The following is a 6,755-nucleotide window of genomic DNA, read 5'->3' as shown; positions in this document are numbered from 1 at the left end:
AGTCCAGAGGAAGCCTCTCACTCTCTGCTATATGGTTCATACATCCAATGGGAGTCATCCATCCAAACAATAACTATCTGCAATCATAACAGGGTCCAAGACATCGACGGAACAAACTTTCTACAAACGCCAAAGAACCAAGCAACATGAGTAAACACAATGCAAGGTTTCATGCAAAGTTCATTTTATCTGTATTGATCATTTATTTCACATTATGTCATTTTACACACAAACCTGTTTCATGTTGTATGTGTTAGATTAGTATACGTTTAGAATAGCAATAAAGTTTGTCTGTATTCAAAGATAATTTGACTTTGGTATATTATGATAAATAATCTCATCCCCATTTTAAAAGATTTTGCTTCAAAGCTATACCTATACCATGAGAATAATATTACTCCAATAATTAATCATAACTCCATTATTAAAGCTAATTTCTTACAATAGAAATTGTGAGCGGATACAACAAGAAGATTTTAGTGGTGGATAATTTTTTTTCAGACAAATAATCAAATTATTTGTCATTAATGGTTGTCGAAAGTGACTAATTCCATTATTTACTTATATACGTATTTGTGTATTTATTTATTTATTATTTTTGCAGGTTTCATCCTCCATAAATTAGTTGCATAATATTGCTTGATTACAAATAAATTAATAAATAACTGACTTGTCCCTCCCTTTTTTTGGGACTTTTTCCCCTTTTTATCCCAATTTGAAATGCCCAATTCCCAAAGTCCTCATGGTCGTGTAGTGATTCACCTTAATCCGGGTGGCGGAGGATGAATCCCAGTTGCCTCCGCATCTGAGACAATCAACGCATCTCATCATGTGGCTTGTTGAGTGTGTTGCTACGGAGACATAGCGCATGTGGAGGCTTCAAGCCATCCACCGCGGCATCCACGCTCAACTCACCACACGCCCCACCGAGAACAAACCACATAATAGCAACCACGAGGAGTTTACCCATGTGACTCTACCCTCCCTAGCAACCAGGCCAATTTGGTTGCTTATGAGACTTGGCTGGAGTCACTCAGCACACACTTGTCCCTCCTTTTCTTTAAATAAAATGAAAAAAAAAACAAATCAAGGATGCAGTGAGTCCCTTACAATGGAAGTGAATGGAGCCAATCCGTTACGTTAAAATATTCACTGTTTAAATAGTATAGCCACAAAACATAAACAATATGAGTATTAACATGATTTTCTGTGTAAAGGTGAAGCCAATAAACTTTATTGCCATGGCGATGTAATGCAAACAAACCCTAAAACCCTAAAATGACTGTAAAAATGACGATGAGTTAACAAATTAATTTGTGCTTTTATAAAATTATAAGCTTCACATTTCTGCTTTTAAACCCTCCAAAAACTTGCCCCCATTCACTTCCATTGTAAATCCTTTTTTTTGCTTCTTTTTTTTTTAAAGAAAAGGAGGGATGAGTTCAAATATTTTGCCACAAATGCTGACCTTATTTTTTATCGAACCCAGAAAATTCAATTCATTTTTTATTTATTTTTGGTAAAAGACATTTTTGTGTTCTGCTCACATGCGTACACACTTATTATTTGTGAATGTGGGAATTTTGAATCCCTGACCCTTTGACATAATAAAGCTTGGCATTTCAGATAGAATGTCTGTTGGCTATATAAAGCCCACACTTCTCCAGCTTTCATGTCTCTCGGTGAGTACTCTCTTGTGCTAAGACCCCAATGAAGCAAATGGGGACACTATAATTTAAAAACAAAAAAAAAACACTGTCCTTTAGATGAGATGATAAACTGAGGTCCTGACTAACTGTGGTCATTAAAAATCAAAGGGCATTTCTCATAAAAAGTAGGTGTATAACCCTGGTGTCCCAGCCAAATTCCCACACTGGTCCATATTAATCATAGCCTCCCAAAAATTTCCATTCATGAATTGGCTCGATCACTCTACTCTCTTTTCTTTCCAATAGCTGGTGTGTGGTGAGCATACTGGCGCACTACTGCTGCCATCACATCATCCAGGTGGAGAGTCTCCTGTTCTCAATGTAAAGCGCTTTGAGTGTTGTGTCATAAAAAATGCTTTATAATGGTAAAATTTCAAAATGTTTTCATTGACATGACTGTACTGTAGCTGTTCATTGGTTTATGAAACATTCATTGCTACAACTAACCCTAGTTGCAACAATTCCCAGCCTGATTCAGACTTCTTTAAGTGAACAGGTAGCCATTTCCTGTGGCAAGCTATTGTAAGAGACCCAAGAATAGAGAGAAGAGACAGAAAATTGTTGCCCAGAAGCAATACGGGCATGTGAGGGACCTAACTTGCTGGGACTTTAGTTACAAATCCTTTCAACCACTGTTGCAGTCGTCCTTGTAATTATCTCCTGTTTCCCCTTCTCTCTGCTACCCCATGCATTTAAGTTTTTTTTGACCTGGCTGAGATGTTTGGGCTTTAACAATCTCTGTTGTGCATTTTTCTCCCTCTTTAAGAGATAAGATCAAGAATCACTGATGATAGCAAAGGAACATATGCTCCGTAAACAGTGTAGAAATCCCCTCAGGGAAATAACAGATGACTGCTGCTGATGAGATGTAATGAATTGTTTTCCAGTTAAAAAGTCTCAAAATCAGCATCTCTTGCTCCTAATTTAGGAGAGAGAAGTAACATAGCTGACTGTCTTGAGTCATTTCCTCATCTCTTAACCACAGGGGAGCTTTGTAATTCCCTAAAGGAATCATAGAAATGTGATTGAAAAGGGTGCAAATCAGAGTGGGTGGATGCCATGTAAAGAAAAAAATGTGTGCAATCAAAAATCATCCACCCCGAGCAGAAAAGTTCAATAGTTCAGTAGAACAAGAGAATAAGAGTTTAACTCTGACATCATGTAACACGTACACACACACACAAGATGAGACAGTCACAATGTAAGTCAAAAAACTGCTTTTATTGTAACAATAAAAGCAGGCAAAAGTACAAACGGGCAAATCCAGTGAAGAGTAGTCGAGGGAAGCGTAGGGTCAAGAGCCGGGGAATCAAAGAGAGTAAAGGGGGCAAATCCGGGAGAGTAGTCGAGGGGAGCGAGGGTCAAAGCCGGGGTAAACAGGATCGAGAGGCGGGTAAACTAACAAAGGGAGTAGACAGGGGTACTAGGGGAACGAGGAGCTGGCAAGCTAAGGGTGTAATCAAGAGGAGTTCAAGAGGAGATCAAAACTAGACTAGCGGGGGCAAAGACACGGGAAACTAAATACAATAACCAACCCTCGTGAAACGGATGTGCTGTGGTATTTATAGGGGAAGGTGCAGGTGTAAACAATGAAAGGTGATGAGACGAGTGCAGGTGAAACGAATAAAGGGGTGATAGAGATGAGTGCAGGTGGTCATAATGTTCTGGCCATTGGGAGCGGGCATGTGAGCCCGAGGAGGGAGACCTGCTACGAGCATGAGAGCTCGTAGGAGCAAAACGAGCGTGGGAGCTCGAGGGAGCAAAACGAGCGTGCGAACTCGAGGGGGCGGAATGAGCGTGGAAGCTCGAGGGGGCGGAGCGAGGGAGCGGGGTTCGTGACAGTACTCCCCCCTCTAAAACGGACGGCTCCTGACGGCCGCGCTCGATTGCGAGGAAGTGGTGCTGGACGAACCCAACAAACATAAAACCCTGAACAGACAACCCACAAAACACACAAACAAAATTGAGGGCAGTCCAAGGGGCACAGAGGGAAATGAGACAGTCCATGGGGTACTGTATCAAGGCAAGGTCTGGGGGAACATAGCGGAGAGGCGGGTGGTCGGGAGATCTAGGGGGCAGCCGTAGGACAGAGACAGGGTCAGGGGGTCTGGAAGGCGACTGGAGGACAGGGACTGGGTCCGGGGGTCTGGAAGGTGACCACCGGACAGGAATAGGGTCTGGAGGCCAGGGAAGAGGCCACAGGACAGGGAGAGGGTCAGGAAGTCCGGGCTGAGCCGTGAAAGGCGGTGCCGTCAGAGGCGGCACTGTAGGCGGCTCTGGAGGTGGGGTTCTGGAAGGCTCTGGAGGTGGAGCCGAAGGAGGCTTTAGGGGCAAAGGCCTGAAAGGCTCTGGAGGTGGAGCCGAAGGAGGCTTTAGGGGGGAAGGCCTGGAAGGCTCAGGAGGTGGAGCCAATGGAGGTGGTGCCGTGGGAGGTCCCCGAGGCGACGACCTGGCATGCTCTGTAGTCTCGGGGGGTAGAGCCGTAGGAGGCCCGAGAGGCGGAGCCATAGAAAGCTCTGGAGTCTTTGGGAGCAGAGCCGTGAGGGGCTCGGGAGGTGGAGCCATGGGAGTCTCTGGAGGGGGAGCCGTAGGAGGCTCGGGAGGCGGAGCCATAGGAGGCTCGAGAGGCGGAGCCCTAGGAAGCTCTGGAGTCTCTGGGAGTAGAGCCGTGAGAGGCTCGGGGAAAAAGGTCGTGGAAGACTCGAGAGGCTCTAGAGGTGGGGCCCTGGAAGGCTCGAGAGGCTCAAGGGGGGGAGCCATGAAAGACTCAAGAGACGGAGTCCTGAGAGGCTCGAGGGGTGGAGCCATGAAAGACTCGAGGGACGGAGCCCTGAGAGGCTCGAGGGGAGGAGGAGCCCTGAAAGACTCGAGAGGGAAGCCCTGAGAGGCTTGAGGGGGAGGAGCCCTGAGAGACTCGAGAGGAGAAGCCCTGAGAGGCTTGGGAGGGGGAGCCCTGAAAGACTCGAGAGGAGAAGCCCTGAGAGGCTCGAGAGGAGGAGCCCTGGGAGGCTTGGGAGGAGGAGCCTTGGAAGACTCGGGAGGAGAAGCCCTGAGAGGCGGCGCTCTGGGAGGCTCGAGAGACTTGAAAGGCAGAACCCTGGGGTCTTGGGAGGTAGAGCTCTGGGAGGCTCGAGAGGAGGAGCCTTAGGAGGCTCGAGAGGAAGAGCCCTAGGAGGCTTGAGAGCAGCCCTGGGAGGCTGGGAGGAGAAGCCTTGGGAGACTCGAGCGGCGGAGGCCGCGAGGGCTCTGAGGGGCGAGCAGAGGCTGGCAGAGCCGTGGAAGACTCTGAGGGCAGAGCAGAGGCTGGCAGAGCGGGGCGGAGCAGAGCCCGGCAGAGCCGTGGAAGACTCTGGGGCGGAGCAGAGCCCGGCAGAGCCGTGGAAGACTCTGGGGGCGGAGCAGAGCCCGGCAGAGCCGTGGAAGACTCTGGGGGCGGAGCAGAACCCGGCAGAGCCGTGGAAGACTCTGGGGGCGGAGCAGAACCCGGCAGAGCCGTGGAAGACTCTGGGGGCGGAGCAGAACCCGGCAGAGCCGTGGAAGACTCTGGGGGCGAAGCAGAACCCGGCAGAGCCGTGGAAGACTCTGGGGGCGGAGCAGAACCCGGCAGAGCCGTGGAAGGCTCTGAGGGCGGAGCAGAACCCGGCAGAGCCGTGGAAGACTCTGAGGGTGGAGCAGAGGTCGGTAGAGCTGTGGAAAACTCTGAGGGAACCTCTGCGGTCTTGTGCACAAGACGAGACTGGGGAGAAGGGGCCCTCTTCCTTCTCTTGCGTCCTCGGCCAACAGGGGACGTGGCCATGGGGACGGTCGAGGCTACAGGCACTGGCTCGCCGACCGTGGCGGGCATGGGCGCTGGCTCGTTGGCCGTGGTGGGCATGGGCGCTGACTCTCTGGCCGTGGCAAGCATGGGCGTTGACTCGCTGGCCGTGCCAGGCTTCGAGACTGGGGCCGTGACAGGCTTCGGGACTGGGGCCGTGACAGGCCTCGGGACTGGGGCCGTGTCAGGCTTCGGGGCTAGGGCCGTGTAAGGCTTCGGGGCTAGGGCCGTGTCAGGCTTCGGGGCTAGGGCCGTGTCAGGCTTCGGGGCTAGGGCTGTGACAGGCTTCGGGACTAGGGCTGTGACAGGCTTCGGGACTAGGGCCATGTAAGGCTTCAAGATGGGGGCCGTGGTAGGCTTCAAGACGGGGGCCGTCGTATGGAACGCTGGTTCAGTTTCTGCCTCCCCCACAGTAAACGAGGAACCAGCGTACAGTAGGGCGAGGTCAATAAACTGAGCCAGGTTGAGAGAGCAGCGACCACCTGGCATGAATGATGAGGTTGGCTCATTCAGTCCACATTGAAAAATGTCTTTCAGAGCCACCTCATCAAAATTCACCTGGTACGCCAGGGCACAAAAATCCATAACAAAAACCTCCAAGGGTTGACTCCCCTGACGCAACCCCAAGAGTCGGGCCGCTGGCTCCTAAATGTCGAGGGCAGGGTTATGAGTTACACAACCGCTGCCTCGCATAAAAACCCCTTGGTCAGCGTCCGAAGAGCCAAAAAAACCTCTCCGGGGGTGGAGAGTTCACGGAGCTCAAATATGCATGGGAAGCATAAATGGGCTCAGGGGCAGACACAGGTGAAGCAGGGTGACAAAAATCAAAAATCGCTCGTACCTGCTGGCCCTGGGCTGTGAGCATGCGATCATGACTCCCACCGGTAGATCCTGGGGCAGAGTGCGCTGAAAACCTCCGCTCTAGTGAGCTGCGCGAATTCTCCGCGTGATGCATTGTGACTGTCTTCGGTGAGGTTGGTTATTCTGTAACCCGTACACACACACACAAGATGAGACAGTCACAATGTAAGTCAAAAAACTGCTTTTATTATAACAATAAAAGCAGGCAAAAGTACAAACGGGCAAATCCAGTGAAGAGTAGTCGAGGGAAGCGTAGGGTCAAGACCAAGAGGGGGCGGAGCGAGGGAGCGGGGTTCGTGACACATCACTTTATGGAAATGTTTTGACAGAAGTTATCATATGTTTTAAAGACTAGAAAGATTTAGAGTGCA

The sequence above is a fragment of the Xyrauchen texanus genome, chromosome 27, assembly GCF_025860055.1.
Source record: "Xyrauchen texanus isolate HMW12.3.18 chromosome 27, RBS_HiC_50CHRs, whole genome shotgun sequence".
In the NCBI taxonomy this organism is placed as follows: Eukaryota; Metazoa; Chordata; class Actinopteri; order Cypriniformes; family Catostomidae; genus Xyrauchen; species Xyrauchen texanus.
Note: the sequence above shows the minus strand (reverse complement) of the source record.